Genomic DNA, 19,580 nt, shown 5'->3' with positions numbered 1-19,580 from the left:
AGAGGGCCCAGAGAGAAAGCAAGAAAGAAGCCCATTTTAACACACAGATGGTCTCCAATGTATAAACAGTTAGGATATTTTTGAGTTATCTGAATGCTTCTGATGTTTTTTATATCAGTGTTCAATTATTAGAATTCTTTTAATTTTTAAAATTACAGTAAAATATATGTAACATAAAATTTATCATCTTAACCATTTTTAAGTGTAGAATTCAGTGACATTGAGTATATTCATACCGTTGTGCAACCATCGCCACCATCCATTTCTGGACTTTTCCATTATATCAAACAGAAACTGTCCCCATTAAACACTAACTCCCTATTCCGGCCTCCCCAGCCCCTGGCAGCCACTGTTCCACTTTCTGTCTCACTTTCTTTAGTTGCCTTATATATCATGGGATCATGCAGTTTGTCCTTTTGCGTCCGGCTTAGTTCACATAACAAAATGTTTTTGAGCTTCTTCCGTGTTGTGGCATGTATCAGAACTTCACTCCTTTTAAAGACTGAATAATATTCTATGGTATGTGTAGCCACATTTTGTTTGGCCATTCATTCATCAATGGACATTTGAGTTGTTTCCACCTTTTGACTATTGTGGATACTGCTGCTGCAAACATGGGAATATGAATATCTGTCTGAATCCCTGCTTTCAATTTTGGGGATATACATCTAGGAGTGGAATTGCTAGATCATATGATAGTAATTCTATGTTTAATTTTTTGAGGAATCGTCATACCATTTTCCAAAGAGGTTGCACCATTTTATACCCCCCCAGCAACGCCCAAGGGTTCCACTTTCTCTGCATCCTTGCCAACACTTCTATTTTTCTTTTATATAAATTATATATATACTTATATATATGATAGCCATCCTACTGGGTGCGGAGTGGGAAAATGTTTTAATGAGATTGGAGTTGAGCATTTGGGACCCCTGGGGCCCCGTCACGTCACTTTAGAGTTCCACAGAGCAGTTTGAAAGCAGGAGGCTGGGTTTTTTACAGCCCCCCCCCCATCTCAGAGTTTGTGATTTAACAGTAAGCCTTCCTTGACTTGACTCCAAGTAGTAAGCAGGGTGATTGATTTCAAGCTGGAGGTGAGACTGGGAAAAGAAACAGATACCTCCGTGCAAGGTCTTGTGTTCAGAGCCCACGTCAAAACCAGCTACCCCTGTGGTGGGTGTTTAGGACCACGTTTAGGACCAGAAATCATCCCTCTCTTTTTCTCTTTCTCTGTCTCTCTCCCTCTCTCTCTCAAGCAACCATAAGTAAGACTTCATTTCCCTGCCCTCCTCTCAGGGGCCCAGCTCCAACACACTACAAGGAATTATCCCAGTAAAACCTCTTAAGTCGATAGCAGTTTGGGGGCTGGTAGACCCCTCTACAAACCAGTCAAAACCATCATCACTTCTAGGGAAATTTGTGGGGGATCCTGGGAACACCTGCAGCTGGCAGGCTCCCAGCCTTTCCCACGTCTTCCCCAGTGTCCATTTCTGTGAGCCCCCAGACTGCTCGACCCCACTGCTGCCCGGCCTGGGTTCTGCAAGGCTACTGTCCCGCTCAGGGCAGCCACCGGCCCAACCCCGCACTCACTCCCGCTCTTGGGAATCTGCTGATGTCCTCCTTGCCCACTCCCCCAGAAGCACTGGGGGGCTTTCTGCTCCAAGAAAAGGAAACATTCCCTCCGAATGTTTGGTGTGATGGCTCTTTTGGCCTCCCAAGTGCAGCTCCTGCCTCTGTTGGGAAGTTGTATCAAATTGCATCAATTTGTATCAATTTGTATCGAAGGGGCGGACTGCAGAGCTACTTGTCTTATATCCTCCTACCTCACACCTGCAGCCCTGCTCACCCACTGACATGCCAGGGGAATGGGTCCCTCTATCTCAGGATAAGTCTCCAGTCTTCTCCCAGCCAAAGGGTTCATGACCCCTTCTCCGTTTGGGAATATGTTCTAGTACCCAGGAGGCATGGTGCTGAGGACCCAAAGGTCCCCTCAGGTGTGCCCAAGGGGCTTGAGGCTCAGACAGGACTCCTGTTGACTGATATGTCCATCAGGTTGCATTGGGTGGCAAGTAACAGATAATCCCACCTCAACAAAAAGAAAAATGTGTCCTCTCACTGGAGCAGAAGTCCTGAGGCAGGGCAGCTCTGTGTCAGTTGATTCAGTGACTCAATCATGTTTTCAAGGACTCAGGTTTCTCTGTCTTTCTGCCAGCATCCTCAGTGTTTGGCTTGGTCCCTGGGGTAGCTCCCTAAGGCACAAGATGGCTGCCATCTGCCAATACTCACATCCAGACACTGCACTATCCGGTAGAAGGAAGAAGTGCTGTATTTTTTTTTTTTTTCTTCTCTCTTCAAGAGCAGAAAAGCTTAACCAGCAACCCCCTGGGCATCCTTTTAAATCTCACTGGCACTGATTATATCATATGATCAAGCTCAAGGAATCACTGCAGAGGGATGGAACCCCCATTATTTTGGTTTTTTCAGGTATCTCCAGAGACGTATGGCCCATTCCTGAGCAAAGCTGGGCTCTGAAGACAAGGAGAAGGGGCGGAGGGACAGCTGCAGAGTTTGTGAGACCACCACACTACCCTTTCAGGTCATCCCTTGGTGTTTATCATGTACTTGCTTTGTTACATTTTTCACTCTTTTCCTTTTTTACATAAGAAATACATAAATATTTTCTTGCTCTAAATAATTTACTCAATACAGAAGTAATGCGGAGTAGAAATATGAAAGGCGTCTTTCACTGCCCTCTCCCAATCTCACTTCCCTCCCCAGAAGGAACTTCTGTCTCTATTTTGGGGTGTCCTCTTCCTATCCCCTTTATGCATTTGCATATAACCCTATGTTCATACACACATAGGTACTTTACTTTCATTTTTACATAACTGGTATCTTGTTCTGCTACTGGTCTTTTCCCACTTAGCTCTCAGTACTTCTAGATCCACTTCATTCATTGTAATGACTGAATATTATCCCAAAGGGTGGGTATTGCCCTGTATTTTAAGTAGCTTTTCAATCTTGCGCCTTCTCTCCCTAGCTGGAGCGTGAACACCCTGAAGGCATATTTTTCTTTCTCCATCCAAGTACTTAATATAACATTTTCCTACAAAGTGAAAGTCAATTAATGGCTCTTGATGGAAGGATTCTCTCTCCCTTGCCACATAAGAGTTGTCTTAGCCCTTCCGGTGGCCTGACGAGGAGCCCTTCTCTGAGCCAGTAAAGCTACCCAGCACCATAGTTTATCAGTTTGTCATTCTTTTGTCTATCAACAAGGGTGCCAAATCAATCTATGAGCAAGGGAGAGTTGATAAATTTCCACTGTTCCTTTGGCAGCATTTTCTGGGTACAGGATGGCACAACATCTCAGTCTCTCTGAGCAGGTTGTCAATTCAGAGCACTTGGGCTACTTGCAAAGTTATACATTATCTCATTGTTCGGCTCTCGTAGGAACATCAGGGCAGAGTTATTAACAGCCCACACTTCCTGGTGAACCATTTCAAGGGCTACTAATGGTGTTCACAGACTGTTGAGCTGGAAAAGTTTTCCATTTACCTAGATACACACTCTTAATAACCCTTTCCAGGTTTCTTAAGGCAGTCACAACTACATAAAATAGATTACAACTGAACCTATTCTAGACCCTTTAGTGGGGAGAAATTACTTCAATATGAGGTTGTCACCTGCAAACAGACCAACCAAATGAACCTCCCAGGGCAATCACTCTTTAAGCAGATGTTGGCATTCAGACCTGCTGATAGCATCAATGGATATCATCTTAGGCCTTGGTGGGGCTCCTTGTACTTCTGAATCCACGAGCTTCCTGTAGTAGCCGAAAAAATTACCATTGTGAAAAAGCAAAGAAATGAAACACGTGTCTCCCAGATGTGCTCTTTGCATTGGGGAAGACTCTCAAAGTTTGGGCCTTAACAGGAAACTTGGAACGATGAAAGGAAATCAAGCAATAAGAATGAAACTGAAATTAGTTTATGTCCCTCAGCTGATAACACACAAGGGGAAACTTTTTGATCAATCATCTTAATTAGTATTGATTATGAAAACTCTGGTCCCTACTCCTCAAAAGTCTACAAGTGGTTGGGGAAATAAGGCATCTGCATATGAAATATTGGACATCGCCACCAGGTAATATGGGATCAAGACTAAGTAAATGCCTATTATGGGTTCAGAGCAAGAATCTATTGAGACGGCAAGGCTGTACTTCCACGCAGGGCTGGGGATCTGCCTTGTTACGCTCTGAAAGGATTGTCCTTGGTCCTCTTGCTCACTTAGAAAACACACAAGCGATTCCCTCTGGGAGCCCAGCCTACATTTCTTTGCTGACCTGCATGCCTCTGTGTGTGTCTTCATATGTCAGGGTTGGAGGATTCCCAACCTGCCTCCCTGTGTGTCTCTACCACCCCCCACCTCGAAACAGTCATGATCATTGAAGACCTTAATGGCCCTTCACCCCTGACCTACACCCACCATCTCACCCAAATTTGTTGAGAAAACTATTGCCGGCAGATGGCAAAGGTAGAATCAGGAGAAAATCTAGATACCACTTGTTACAAAGGGTTAAGACGGTTCATAATAAGTAGGTCAGAGCCTGATTTGAGGGATTTGGCTGGGGGCTACCATACAGACTCCACGTCCATGCCCTGGCACTGGTGTCCCCAACACCTCATGTGGGTGTTTCTGTAGACAAATATTTTTTCAGGCCAACATTGGATTATATGGCTGCAGACCTTGGAATTCAAAAGGGAAAGATGAAACCTTCACAGCAACTTGGAGTTTTCTCTACAAGTGGAGTTTTCTCTACAGAATGTTTTTGTTTTAACCGGTAGCTAAAGATGGGCAAAACACTCCTGAAGAAGTGGGCTTTCCTCCTCTCCAAGCCTGTCTTTCCAAGAGAAACAGGCACAGGCAGGGCCCTAACTAGAGCCAACTGCTCCTGAGAGTTTATGGTCTGGTCCACATCAATTTCTCATGCGTTACCCTTTCTAGGGGCTGCAAGACCCAGCAATCTGGACACAGGCCAAGAAGTCAAGAACTGTTGACACCGACGTCTCCACTCTCCTACTGACACCAGCGACCACCCAGCCCAGCGCAACCATATGGCCTCTTGTTTTCCTGATGTATGAGGTGGGTAGAATGCTTTCCCCCCAGAAGAGGACTCCAAGGGATCAATTAGTTAAAACCTGTAAACATGTATCATTATAATTATTATTCCAGTTTCTAGTTAAAATTGAACTGGCCAAAAGGAAAGAAAATACCCTCACTGCCTCTGAGGGCAGTTACCTTTGCTTTTCTGGTTTTTCCAGTCCAGCTGGTGGGAGAGTGTCCCGAGAAGCTCAGTGCCCAGGGGACAGAGAGCGGGAGCTGTGCCTACCACATTCGAGGATCTGGAGGCCAACAGTACGACTGAGCCCTGGATTTAGCTGGGTTCTGGGTGTTCATACCATCGGCTCTAGCCAAGGCTGGACCTCTCTGCTGAGCCCCCAGGGAGGAAGCATGCCTCAGGAAGGGCCCTGAATCTCTCCCTCTGGCAGCTTGTGCAGGAGGCTGGTAAACAGACTCGGTTTCTAGGGTGTCACTCTAAAACCAATGCTTTCCTCAAGAGAACAACTTCTGGACCCCTGAGGTCGTTAGAGAAAATTTCAGCGTGGTAGGGGTAGCCCTCCCTCGTGGCACTGCCTCTGCCTCCGCAAATTTCTCATCTTCCCAGGAGACCCTCAGACAAATACCACAGCCAACACACCACAGCTTCCCTTCTCTGGGTCTGAAAAGTTCCATCTCATTCCGACTCCTGCTTCCCCGCGGAAAGCTTCACGCCCAGACATGTACCCTTCTAACTTAGCCCAAAGTGGGGCCCGGGGCGCTGGGCACGCGGCTTCTGGTCCTAGGGCGGGTTCTGGTCCATGTGGCTTCCGGTCCAAGCGCAGCCTCCTCGCAAGATGGCGCCGCCGGAAGTGCCTGGTACTCAGTCCCCACCCGCAGGTCTTCTGTATTGCGTGAGCGCAGCAGCAGTGCCCGGGGCCGGGTGGAGACAGGCTAATAATTCCACACTGTTTAAACGGTGGTTTTTAAAAATATTTGTTCAGTATTTACTCAGAGGAAAAGCTGAGTGCTCTGAATAAATAAAGGAAGGGCCCAGCAGGAAGAAGGGCCCTTGGGGGCAGCTTCAGCCTCTCCCCTCCGCTCAGAGACTTCATTTCCAGCCTCCAGTCTGCAGCCCCTTCTCAGCAAGACAAAAGCTGGGCAATTAAGGGCACCTGGCCGGTGTCAGAAGGCCCTCTCCTGGCTCAGGACCTGGGAACCCCTCCCTCCAGGCCCTATTCAAGAATCCTTCCCTGTGCCCCGCTGTTCCCCCACCCACCCCCAGGGTAGTTCTGCAAAAGACTATTGTCTCTCTGTCTTGCTGGTGTTTGGGGGGGATAGCACAGACATTCAGCTGGCCCCACCCAGCTAATAGGATCTGTGGCCTCATTCCTAGTGCGGGGTGGGTGGGGGGAGGCCTGAGCTCTCTGATGCGGGGGCGTGCCCACCTGCCCCCACCTGCCACTCCTGGCTCAGCCAGCCCCGCCCCCAACATAGTGTCAGGCAGGACAGAGAAGGTGAGTAGAAGTTGGAAAGGCTTGCTCCGCAGGGCTTCATCAACTTGATTCTGGCTTCTACCTTGACACTCCTTCACAGGCCCTCAGTCCTGTCTCCCAGGTGTGCACTGCTGTTTGTGATGCTTCCTACAATAGCAAAGCACTTCCACCCTCCCCCTTTAGCCCACCCAACTTCACCCCCAGCGCCCAGTACCATTTCCACGAAGGCAACCCTTGCTGCCTGGAAACTGGCGTTTTGACTTCCAGCATAATATTCCTCCTTTGTCTCTCTGAGCCAAGTCCAGAATGATCACTTAAACACATTTGACCTGCGAGTCAAAGCTGTTTCCTAGAATATGAGATGAATGGCAGAAAGAAAATCCAAAGCAGAGCAAGCAGTGTGCTTTGCAGAACACACTCAACTTGAGATAGCCCTGAAAAGACTCAAGATGAGAGCGAGTTGTGCTGAAGGCCCCAAGTGGGCAGGGAGCCTCCCTCCCCAGCTCTCATTGGTTGAGATTATATATATATATATACAGTAATTACATACAACTGCTAAGAAGATTATTTCTGAGACCAGTGGTATCACAGAATTGGCACTGTGCAGGATAGAATTAAACAGGAAATGCATACGCCGCATTTGTAGAAGTTAGCGGCGCATCAGTAGCCAAGACACTCCCTCTATTTGTGAAGCAGGGCCAGGCAACCCTTTCTTATTTAACCAACCCCAATCTCCTTTCTGCCCATTCTGCATCTCCAGAGTAATTAAATACTGAGGCAGTTGTCTCTGGACTCTTTTACCTGGTGGTGGCTGTGATCCCTGGAAGCCTCAGACCCCTGCCACACCTTCCACTGGGGTTTATAGGGTCCCCCCGAGGCTGATCATTGCCTGTTACTAAAAATATTCACCAGCCATGGGCAACAGCAATCTAGAAGTTGTGTTTTGCCCTTTGTCGATGTCTCTTGACCTTTACAGCATGACCGACTTTTTATGCAACCTCTTGTTTCGTGTTAGATCTTTGGCTGAGGGATCCTTGCTGCCATTTCTTGTAGCTCTTGATTCTCTTCTCCACAATAGGCACCTAGTCCCGTGTTACATTAATATATCTTTTTACTTAAAAAAAGAAAACAGAAGTGTGCGATGTCAGATACCAGAGTCCTTCTCCTTCATCTTGACCCTTAACTTCACTTCCTGGAGGTAACCACTGGGAAGGGATTCTTATACAGCTTCCAGAAGGGCTCTCTGCATGATCAAAATGCATATGCTTCTTGTTTTACACAAATACGGTCACACTGTACCCATTGTACTCAACTGGCTTCTTTACTTAAAATTGTGTCTTGGAGCTCTCTCCACATACAGGAACCCTGACCCTTTTAACGGTGTGTTCTCTCCTACCGCGTGGGCTGCCGTCAGCTAACTAGTCTCACTGAAGGCCATTTTGGTTTCATCTAGTTTTATCCCTTGCAGAAAGAGCCAGTGAGTGTTGGGTATTGTATTATGTGTGCTTTGCTTGCTGTAAGAGGATACTTGTAGAATGAATTTCTAGCAGGCGAACTGCCAGGTTGAAGAGTGTTCACAATGGACATTTTGATAGTTATTCCCAGTTTGCTTTCCAAAAAAAGACACGAACGATATGATAGCACAACAGGGCATTTTTTGGAGGGGTAAAATTGCCAACTTGTTTATCCATACTTGGAAAACCATGGTGCTTTAAGCCTCATGTCCATCAAAGCCGATTGATTTAGCCTGGGTCAAGCCAGGGAGGAGTCTATGCACTCACTTCTCTCTGCATTTCTCTTATGAAACTGAATATATGAGATGTGAGCAATTCTGAGTGGTTTTGTATTTTCTTTTCATCGTGGCCACCTGAGTCCCTCTTAGCCCAAGGCCGATCTGCTGTGTGTGCATTGGGCAAGAGGAGCAGCTTAGGGGTGGTGGTGAGGGGTCTCTGAGCCCTGCAGAGCTGGTGCGGTTCTGGGGTGAGCTGCAGGCTGTGCCCAGAGGCTGGGGCTCCCTGAGGCGTGCTGTTCTTAGGATTTCCTTTTACTTCTCTAGTCATCCTGTGCTTCACAATCAAAGTGCCCCCGTTCTTCGGCCCTTTTTGACCTATATTGTCCACGAGAAAATTATTAAGGGTTTTAATAGGGTCATCACCCTGGGGTTCCCTCCTCTGCAGCTCAGGGTGGACTTGCTGCAGTACTTCCCAAGCTATTTGGGGTGAAAGACTACTTTTTAAAAATTTCCAATTTGTTATGAACCAGTACTTTTGTAAAAGACTAGAAATACTGAATTACTAGAAAAATGAAATAAAAAAATACATATAAAATGCAAGTTCAATTTCTTCTTATTACATTTCACAGACATAAAATGACTTTGTTTTGTTGCTATAAAAGCATTTTGAAATGCTTAATCTCAATTTCTGTTCTCATCTCATTGGAGATCTGGAACAGTTTGAGTCACTCTGCTCTATGCACTTCTCCAGAAGCTTCTGCGAGCTTCCTTTTGTCCCAAAACCTCTATTTTTTTTACTGGGAGAGTGATTCTCACCTAATAGGGGAGGTCATCCAGGTTCTCAGCCACAGAGGACTTCAGTAAATTCCCACGGTTAATACCAGCCATGGGTGTAAGCTCAGGGCCCAGTCCCATTAACCCCGCTTCCCCCTTATCACCAGGCCTTGCTTGGCATGACAACCAGTAACCATGTCATGTGTTCAGGGTGCCATGATCTGCTGACTTCAAATTAAAAGACATCGTTTTCTTTCCTTTGGATTTTACTTTTTACTTGATGTAAGTCAAAACATCAGCCTTGCTATTACTGTCTCTTCTCTATAACCCACTACAAACATGAGAAATATGAAATCTAGGGCTGTGGATAAAAGGGAGCCAATCGCACTTTTTCTATCAAGCCATTCAAACTTTTCAATTCACATTTTAAATGATTTTACACCTTGTGAGATACTTCGGGTAGGTCTTAATACAAGGGAAAAAAGAGCAGCAACTCCTCGAAATATGAGATTTTTGAGCCTTTTGTCTTTAAAAGAGTCAGACTATTAATGATTTTAAGTACTGGGGGAAAATCAGTTTTCAGGTTTCCTTTGAAACCTGAAGCAGCAGATTAGAGCGACATCTAGTGGACATTACTAATATGTACTGTAGTTCATCAATTATAAAACAGATTTCGCCCTGTTCTGAACATTTTTGAAATTGGAGTGTAGCTCGTAATATATGGCACATCATAGTTTAATTAAAAGTTTTTCTTTCTGGGGCGCCTGGGTAGCGCAGCGGTTAAGCATCTGCCTTCGGCTCAGGGCGTGATCCCAGCGTTCTGGGTTCGAGCCCCACATCAGGCTCCTCCACTAAGAGCCTGCTTCTTCCTCTCCCACTCCCCCTGCTTGTGTTCCCTCTATTCTCTCTCTGTCAAATAAATAAATAAAATCTTTAAAAAAAAAAAAAAGTTTTTCTTTCTTACTGATACTTCTTACAATTTTCTTAGTTTCATCAAAATATGAATTTCCATATGAAACTTTGTAGGATGTTCATTCATTCTTTCAGTAATATTTATTGAATATTTAACTGTATCTGTAACTTATTGACATTGTATGTATTATATTCGTTGCATATATTTTAATTGCATTATATTCAAAACTCTTCATCTGTTTAATGTAGGTCTTTCTCCTTTATGATACATTAATGCATTGATATTAACTGGCTCTAACTCCCTAAATTTAAAAATCCATTATTGTCTACACCCAGTAGTTCTCAACATTGGCTACATGTTAGAATCACCTGCAGAATTTTCTAAATTATATATATACTAGCCAGACCACATTTCTCAGAGAGCTGACCTAATGGCCTAGGGGTAGGACCCACACATTAAGAATTTTTGAAAGCTTCCAAACTTTTAAGTTCTAATGTGTCGACTGAGAACTTTCTCCTTCATTCAAGTCAGATGTTTTCAAGATTATATAGATTTTTTTAATAACTGAGAAATATTCAGTGTTTTGTTTTATAAGCAAAGAGTAAACAACTCTTGTTTCTTATAATAATTATGAATGCAAAGAAACTCTAATTATTAAAGGAATCATGGATAACTTTAAAGCCATGACATTCGAGGGAACAAAATCCATTCCTGAAGATATCATCATTTAGTGCGTCATCAAATAATGTACAACTTGCATTTGAGTCTACCACACTCATCCACCCAATATTATTTGAAGTGAACACCACCGTGAGATCAGGAATGCCGATGAAGTGTAAAACAGTGGCTATAAAATTTACAAGATGTCACAGTAAGATATCTTTAACATACCATAACCCTCTCACGTAATGTCTATCCACTAAGGGAAAAAGAAATCTAAGATATCCTTTCCTCTGAATATTCTTTCCTTGGCTGAGAGTGAACCCTGCTGATTCCGGGACTGACCCTCAGCATACTACCAGGATGGCATAATGGCTCTTGGCCTGACTAGGGTAGCAGGAGAATGTGATCCTGCATCAGACCACAGCAGGGAGAAGAATAGTATTTCATGGGAGACAGTGTGGAGAAGAAAGGACCCCATTCATTTCTGGGCCCTACCACTTGCTAACTTTGTAATCTTGTCCGAGTTACTGAACTCATCAAATCTGTTTCTCCCCCCTATGCGAACTTGGGATAACAGCACCAGCTTCAACTTCTGTGGCTACTAGAATTCACATCTGTAAACACGGAACACATCCTGGGGCAGCTGATACGGTAGTAAATGCTTACTGTTCCTCATGGTGGTTTATTCTTACTGCTTTTAGCTCATTTCAGGAAGTCAAAACATGGTGTTTCCTGGCAGAGTCAAGGCAGAATCAAGGTCCAGACATGGGATTCATGTTTAAACAATAGCTGAGCCGCTTTTGGGGTCCTTGGATTTCATCAATCACTGAGCTTTTTTAATTCATTGAACCCTTTTCTATCCAGTGTTCTTTCATGGCTGAGTAACAGCTTCTTAAATTATTCTCATTTCAATCTTTCTTGTTCCATGAAGAACAACCCTTACCCAGGACCAGGAGCTGGTGGAAGCCTGCTGTGTGTCCCTTGAAGTAGAGAGAACCATGGGTCCTCTAACTCAGGCCCAGGCTGCTGATAAGAGAGGTTAATAGAGCCAGCAATCGCCATGGATCACAATGGTCACGCTTGGGTATGGGGCAGGAGAGCTCCTCCCATGCCTGCACTGCAGGAAGCATGGAAGGGAAACAGTAGGAAGGGGATTTTCAAGTGGGAAATGTGAGGCACTTGGGCCCATTACCCAAAGTCCATAGGTTCCAGTTCAGTTCGCTAGTCTCAGCCCCAAATGTACCAGATTCCACTTACACCTTTGAGCACGGTCCTCCCTGGGGCAGATGACATTGGCCATATCCCAAAAGTCCTGATGATGTTCTGATTGGATCTTAAACTGTTTCTGTCATGCACACTAGTGAATCTCAACCACATTTTTCAGGTTTACAAAAACAATTACATGGACAGAAACTCCCTGCAGAGGGTGTCAGTATAAACCGGTAAATGTCCTCACTTTTCATTTTGCTAAAATAAACTGGGCCAAAAATGCAAATAGGGGCTAGCCTTAGGTGAAATCTTTCAGCCCTCAGCCAAACCCCTTTTCTTCTTCTTCTTCAAGGCAAAGAAACAAGGTTCAGGCTGGGGCAGGTCATCACCAGGCAGAGAGTGCCCCCGTCACTGAAAAAACATGGCGCTGAGTTGCAAGCCCTGGTCTGCATTTATGAGCTGGGTTACCTTGGGCCACTCACTTAACTTCTCTGAATTCATTTTCTCATTATTAAATGGGATCTAATAATACCCATCCCATAGAGTTTTGTGTGGGGCAAATGAAACAATGTAAATGAAACAGAACAGCGGTGGAGACTAGGGTATTATTAAATGTAACATAGCATCTATTTGAAACTTGAAAGTAAACATCAAGAGGACCAGGAATTTACTAGTGAAAGCTGGTTGAATTTTTAAAAAAAGAAAAGAAAATATGTAAGCAAAACGGAAGCTAAAAAAAATGGACTAGATCTCCTTGGAAAATTATGCTTCGGACCCTGTTGTAGGGGAAGCAGTGGCTGGAGGTATTACTCTACCCCAAGGCCTCACTGGCCTGCAGGGAACAGGTCAGACCTCAGCTTAGCTCTGAGCCAGGAAGGTAGGTATAGGGACGGCACGGTTCAGCCCTCCCACCATTCCCTTTCATTTGCCTGCCCTCGACTTCTATCAGACCTGGTGTTGGACTCCCGGATATGGGGCCGTGTGCTAACTTGCAATAAATCGACTAAAAAGGGGGAACTTTGCAACTAAGCCAAGTCAAACACCACTGTGAAAACCTATCCTGAGTTGCCCTGAGGTGTTTCCAAAAGCAAAGCAAACATTATAAACGAACAGCATGCTCTAATTCTCCACCTCGGGGGAAAGCAGCATAGGAAGACAGGTAGACTCTGTCTGCAGCTGGGGCAGGCTCCGGGCTCAGCACCGCCCATGGGGGTCCTCCAGAGACCCCCCCAGATTTTCTCCACCGGCCACCTGATTTTGTGAGACCGTCGCTGTGCACCAGAAGACGATGGCAGCCCTTGAAGTGACTGGTCACCTAGGAGGCAGTAAATCATTTTTGGCTTTGCCCTAGCTGACTCTGTGCGCCCTAATAAGTCCCTAGTTTGTCCTTGACTCCACTGGTGTATCTAAAATCAGTATTTGTTGTCTACGTGTCTAGATCCGTGATTCTTGACTTTACCATGCATAAGAATCACCTGGATTGGGCTGCGGCTGACGTAAAAACATCCATTCCCAGACCCACCTCCTGAAATTCTGATTCAGTAGGTCTGGGTCAGGGCTTTGGAACCTACCTTTTAACAAGCAGCCCTGCAGATGCTAACACAGGCCACCCTCAAGTCCACCTTTACAAACTCAAAACACATATAAAACAGCTTGATTTTATCCCCAGTCATGTTGTGTTAACATCTGAAACTGACTCAATCCCTAATGAGTAATTCTTTCTAGGAACCCAGGCCCATAAAGCAAAATGGCTGCATTCTTACACGTTTGAAGGGGAAAACTTACCGAGTGTTCTCAGTGCCTGGATTGTGCTGTGAGGGCAGAAACAGATATATCAGGGTCTTAGCCTTCAAAAAGCCTAAACTCTAGCTGGGGCAATGCCTTTTGAGTGGAACACCAGCGAACTGGAGAGTCTGAGTGATTCAGGGATGGAGGGACCTCCACAGTATCATTGTTCCTGGGTGCTGGAAACAGAGGCTATGTCAGTGCAGCCCTAAGGTGCTTAGGAGAGGTGTCAGGGGATCCCACTCAATGGACCAAGCATGAACTGAGACCTGCTGTGTGCCAGCGACACAGCAGACAGAAGCTCCCAGTGAGAGTGGGGAGGGACGGCTGGAAGGAGGGAGGAGAGGAGCCGTCAGACCAGGTGTGGTGGCCGTAGGGCAGAGGAGGGCAGGGTGGAGATGCTTAGGTGAGTAGGAATGCCTAGACAGTAGGGTGATGCACCTTATGGGGCGGGAAGGGATGTTGAAAATGCAGGTAGAGGAATTTGGTCCTAGTGACAGAGGTAGAGGGGGAATGGATTTCTTAGTTGGGGCATAACGTTCAGAGAAGGGCGGCTAAGGCCGGGAGCTTCCGTGGTTGAAGTCCCTGGGATTCCATGGACTGAGTTCCATGGACTTCAGTGTCTGGAGAACGAGGTTGCACTGGGTTGAACAGTGTCCCCCTCCCCAAATTCATGACCTTCCTAGGTCCTCCGAATGTGGCCTTATTTGGAAATAGGGCCGTTGCAGATGTAATTAGTAGAGTTAAGACGAGATCATACTGGAGGAAGGTGGCCTCTTAATCTGTATGACTGGTGTCCTTCTAAGAAGAGGAGAAAAGACACAGACACAGGGAGATGATGAGTGAAGCAGAGAATGGGGTGATGCATTTGCAACCCAAGGAGGGCCAGCGATTGAAGGCAACCACCAGAATCTAGGAGAGGGGCCTGGATGGACTCTGCCTCCGAGCCCCCGTGAAGAACCAACCTGCTGACACCTTGATTTTGGACTTGGAGCCTCCTGAAGTGTGAGACACTAAGTTTTTGTTGTTTGAAGCCACGCAGATTGTGGGTATTTGTTCCGGCAGCCCCAGGAAGGGGGGGAGTGAGGGAGGGGGGGGAGTGAGGGAGGGGGCTTGAGGAAGAGAAGCTGAGGACCCGTCCCTCGGGACTGAAGGATGGCTGGGCGGTGGCAGAGTCTGGTGAGATGGGACTGTCACCCCAAGGAACGTGGCAGGCAGCCGTGCCTCCCTCCAGCCCAGTCCACAGAAGACAGGGGGCAAAGTCCTCCGAGGAGGAAGCCTGCAGACAGGACGGCTCCCCCCTCAGCACCCCAGCACATCTTCCTATTTCCCGTCCCACGTATTTCCTAAACAGATATCACAGTAGCCACATGCTTAGCAAAGATTTCTGAGCCTCCTCCGGAAATTAAAGGATTTTTCTGGTTATTAAATGTGTACCGAATGATTGTTAAGAGCAGGTCTTGTTTTTCCATTTAAGTGTTGGGTCGTTTCAAAGAGAAAACACAATGCCCCCATTTTCCTCACTAAATTATAGCCCTGGACTTCCCCTATAAATTCAAAATTGGAGAAGGCTGAGGGCAGAATGGCCCCATTCACACAAAAACTCCAAAGGCTAGTTTCCCGTGAATTGCGGGCTTCCATGCTCCCCCCCCAACCCGTGTGTGAAGTCACTTAGGGCTTCCCATCATTGATATCATCTCTCTCCGTCCCCTTCCCTCCGTGAAATTTCCTAAAAGCAACCACACGAAGGCTGCTCTTCTCAGATCAGGGCAGCTCCTGCACGCTGAAACTGCAAATCGGTTAAAAAAAAAAAAAAAAAAAAAAAAAGCTGCTTCACCCAGAGGGCTGGATTGCAGAAGGACACCCCTATCTGAGTGGCTGAGTTAAAAAAATTTCAGTGCTGAGCGAGCCACTTAGGAGGAAAGGACGTGACCCCGGGGCAGGGAATGAGGCTTGGCCAGCGGAGCCCTGGTTGGGTTTCAGCTCCCAGGAGACCCCCATTTGCACAAAGCCAGTGGGGCACCGGTGGGCGCAGCAAGCCTGGCCCCACTCCAGAACCAAGGATCCTTTGCTCCTCTCTTCCTTGGAGCTCAAGGACTCTGCTAAAGGTGCTCCCACCTTACTGTCCCGGCGCACAAAGCCATCCCCCCTTGTCAACAGTGTCACGGCCAGGGGTTGAGACCAAAGATTAACCACCGCGGAGCACCATCACGTCCCTCCGTTCCCTTCAATGCTACCCAGAAAGTGTGAAGGAAATGAAACCGCAAGCCTCTCGAGGCCACCCCGGCGATCGCGCCCCTGGAATAACAGGGAAGCCGCTGGCTGCAGATCTGGGACGTGGCTCGTAACTCAGCCCTTGCAGGGTGGCTAATGCAGGTGTCTGGAGGTGTGGGGACCCTGGTGGCGGCAGTGAAGGTGACAGATGTGACCTGCACGGGGGAACAAAGTCTCGGTTACACGGCGATGAAATAAGGAGTGATTTCTCGGCCTCGTTCCGGCTTCCCTGGGCTTAGGGCAGGCCTTTAAGATGATTTATGGGAAGGCTTTGAAGTCAGGTACTTTCACAGCTCTTGCCGGGCCTGCTTGAGTTTGGTGAAAGATAGGAGTTATTGGAGATACGAAAGATCAGTCTGATGGAAGAGAAAAGAAAACAGACTCGGAGCGGCTTCCTTCTGGGAAGCCAAGAAAGCCTGTGCGCCCTGCGTCCCTTTCCTCCCTTCCTCCCTTCCTCCCTCCCTGCCTTCCCCAGCTTGCTCCTCCAGCGGTGGGAGCATGGGAGCGGTGGGAGCGAGGCCTGCTGGACTGGTGAGCATTTGCCCCTAGGGCTCCAGACCCGGTGACTTAGGGCGGAACTGAACCCGCAGCAGGGCGTGCTTCTTGGAGATTCCCCGCGCTGTGCTAAATTGGGAGGAATCTGCCCTCAGGAGAAAGGCTTTTTAACCCACTTAGATTGAGCACCATCTTTCAGAAACCTCAATTTTGATGACATGGGTTTTTTTAGCTTCCTAGGACTGCTGGAACAAAGTGCCACAGATTGGGTGATCTAAAACAACTGAAATTTATTCTCTCACAATGGAGGCTAGAAGTCCCAAATTAAGTTGTCAGCAGGGCCGTCCTCTCTCTGAAGGCTCTAGGGATCCTTCCCTGCCTCTTCCAGGCCGTGGCCATTGCAGCAGCCCTGGGTATTCCTTGGCTTATGGCTGCACCAGTCCGGTCTCTGCCCCTGGCTTCACATGGTCTTCTCTCCGTGTCTCCTTTTTGGCTAAGGACACCCGCCAGATTGGATCAGAGCCCACCCATATGACTTCATTTTGCCTTATTTACCTCATTAAAGGCGCTGTCTCCAGATATAGTCACATTCTGAGGTCTTGGGGGCTAGGACTTCAACAGAGGAATTTGGGAAAGGACACAGTTCAGCACATGACTGTTGCCCTTCCGTGCCAAGGTGGTGAGGGCTCAGGGTCACGTCCACCACTCCGGTGTGGGAGACCATGAAGCTTCTTTAGTCCTCTCCCTTCTGAGCCCTTGTCCTGTGGGTAGCAGAGGGGACTTTAATTTGTCATCAGTATTACCTTCACCCTTTCTGGTTGAAACAATCACCTTGGAGGGAGACAGGCTTCAGGAGGGTTCACCTCATACCAAGATGGCAGCCAGTGCCCAAGGAAGCTCACAGTCCCCATGCGGAGGTGATAGATCTCCCATCCAGTCCTGCACTGGCCTCTTCTACCAGGAAGCTGTGCTGGTCCTGGTACTGGCAGGCACCCACTCAGGGAAACATGGGCTGGGTCTGCCTTCTGGGCATCCAGCTGATGTCAAGGGACTAAGGGATGAGGTTTAGGGGCTCTCATGTATGACCAAGCCACTTTGGAAATCCCCCAACATCTGGGGGGATGCCCACTCCATCCCTGGCCAAGGGGGGCTCCTTGCAGCCATTGGCTCCCAGCGAGGCTTTTGGCTCCATGCTGTACCTGCTCTGGGGACAGTGAGGATCCCTGGGTCATGTCCAGGCCTCAGAGGAGATGAAGGGAGCCAGGAACCTGAGTCGAGCTCACTCATCGTACCGTCCCGTGACCACGTTGTGCTCCCGGACACCAGTGCATTCCCATGTTGGGATGGGGTTATCCCCTCCAAGGATCCAAACAGGGAGCAGAAGAAGAGCCCATTTTCTTTGGGCTCCCCCCAGAACATTCAATTTGGGGGAGATTGGGGCAAGTATGTGACCACCAGCTTCCACTTCCTTGGTCTCCCTTCTCCTCCTTGTCCACCAGGCCTGGAAGGAACTGAGCTGCCCCTGTTCCTGAGGGCAGAAACGTGCATGCAATGTCCCGAATTTTCTAGATGATAAGAACTTCAGAGATGGAATCTCTAGGCCTCGATCTTTATATGGTGATAGGAGCTAAAGGAATTTAGAAAATTATTTCTCGCCCATCAATGCCTGACTTTTGAGAACATTGTCTTGCTGAGAACATAAAAACCTATACTGAATATCTGAAGCAAAAAACGTAGTCTTTCTTGCTAGTTCTTCTCCATGCCCTGCCTTCCAGAAGAGCAGCCCTCTCTACCCACAGACCCTCCAACTCAGCTGGGACTCCTAGGGTGCCCCAGCACTCTGTGGAGCAGGCCCTGAGACCAGGAGGATGGGGCAGAGCCTCTCACCACCTGCTTGCTTTAGAGCTGCCTTCTTTCCTCCTTGGGGCCCAGGAGCATCTCGTGGCCATCCAGTGGTCTCCTCTCAGGTAGCAAGAAACAAACCAGCTAACCAAAAAACTGGCTCAATGTGGATTCTTTCAAGATCAGTTCTTCCTACTCCTGGACCTCAGCTTCTAACTCAAGCGCCAAGAATCTAACCAAGTTCTTCCTGGTTCTAATATCCCCCATCTCTCCCAGCCTAAACAGCTCCCAGCAGAAAGGGGGGCTGTATGCCTTTTCTGGAACTGTCATAATAAATCATCACAAACCAGGAGGCCCCAACCAACAGACCTTGATTCTCTCACAGTTCTGGAGGCCAGAAGAATGAAATCAAGATGTCATCAGGGCCATGTTCCCTGCCGGCTCCAAAGGTTGGAGGGGAGGACTCTTTTTTTAGCTCTTCCAGCCTCTGGAGGCTCTTGGCACCCCTTGGCATTCCTTGGTTTGTGGCTGAACCACCCCAATCTCTGCCTCGTCTTTACATGGCCTTCTTCTCTCCTGTGTTTCTCTTCTGCTCTTACAGGGACATCAGCCATTAGATTCAGGGCCCACCCTAATCTACTATGACCTCATCTTAATTACATCTACAAAGACCTTGCCTCCAAATAAGGTCACAAATAAGGTTCCAGGTGGACATGAGTTTTGGGGTGGGAGGACACTATGCAGCCCACTACAGGGACTCATGGGTCAATGCTTCCTAATATTGTTCTCACTTTGGTGGTGAAAGCCCAAGCACAGAGTGAGTGTTCAGGAAGAGAAAGGTGCCTGTCCGTTCTCCCAAAATGTACCAAACTTATTTGCAAGCTGTACGGGTTTTCATAATAGCCTCACACATGCCTTCCAAAGGTGGCAGTTCCTGCAAATCTTGGCCTGCTGCGTTTGCTTCAGGCTCACCCACACTCCCCCTTTCTGAAACAGCCCCCCTGCCCATGGTCATTTATGCCCATTTGCCTATTTGTTTATACCCTTTCTTGTTCCAAAAAGGATTTCAGGCAGATGGTTTTTATTACCGGCCTAAATGAACACAGCAAGATCCTGTAGCAAATACAGTGTTCTCCACAAACATAAATTTCCGTGAAACCAACATGAAAAACCCAAAAGCTCTTGGAAATTAAAATGATGGTGTTAAGTTTGACATCGGGCTCTTATTTTCGTTGACTCTCTGAAACGTATTACATTCCTCGCTGCTCTGCTTTTGCAAGATTTGTGTGTTGTTTCTTGTTTT

The 19,580-nt window shown here is 47.2% G+C and overlaps 1 protein-coding gene across 3 annotated transcripts in view; it reads left to right on the top strand.

The window, feature by feature from the left end:
* The window catches only part of CLDN14 (claudin 14), a 58,310-nt gene that overhangs the window by 20,558 nt on the left and 18,172 nt on the right, over positions 1-19,580 (top strand). The window contains exons 2-4 of one of the 3 annotated variants that reach the window (XR_006782600.2): positions 2,482-2,593; positions 5,002-5,139; positions 5,319-10,002. The gene's annotated coding sequence lies outside the window, so the exon portion shown is untranslated. Of the gene's footprint in view, positions 1-2,481; positions 2,594-5,001; positions 5,140-5,318; positions 10,003-19,580 lie in introns of those variants that run through there. The other 2 variants (XM_087861791.1, XM_045813527.2) reach the window with 2 other exon arrangements.

This window comes from Ursus americanus, chromosome 4 (assembly GCF_024610735.1).
Source record: "Ursus americanus isolate L20-20 chromosome 4, mUrsAme1.1.p, whole genome shotgun sequence".
NCBI classification, from domain to species: domain Eukaryota; kingdom Metazoa; phylum Chordata; class Mammalia; order Carnivora; family Ursidae; genus Ursus; species Ursus americanus.
This window is presented reverse-complemented; position numbering and strand designations above follow the sequence as displayed.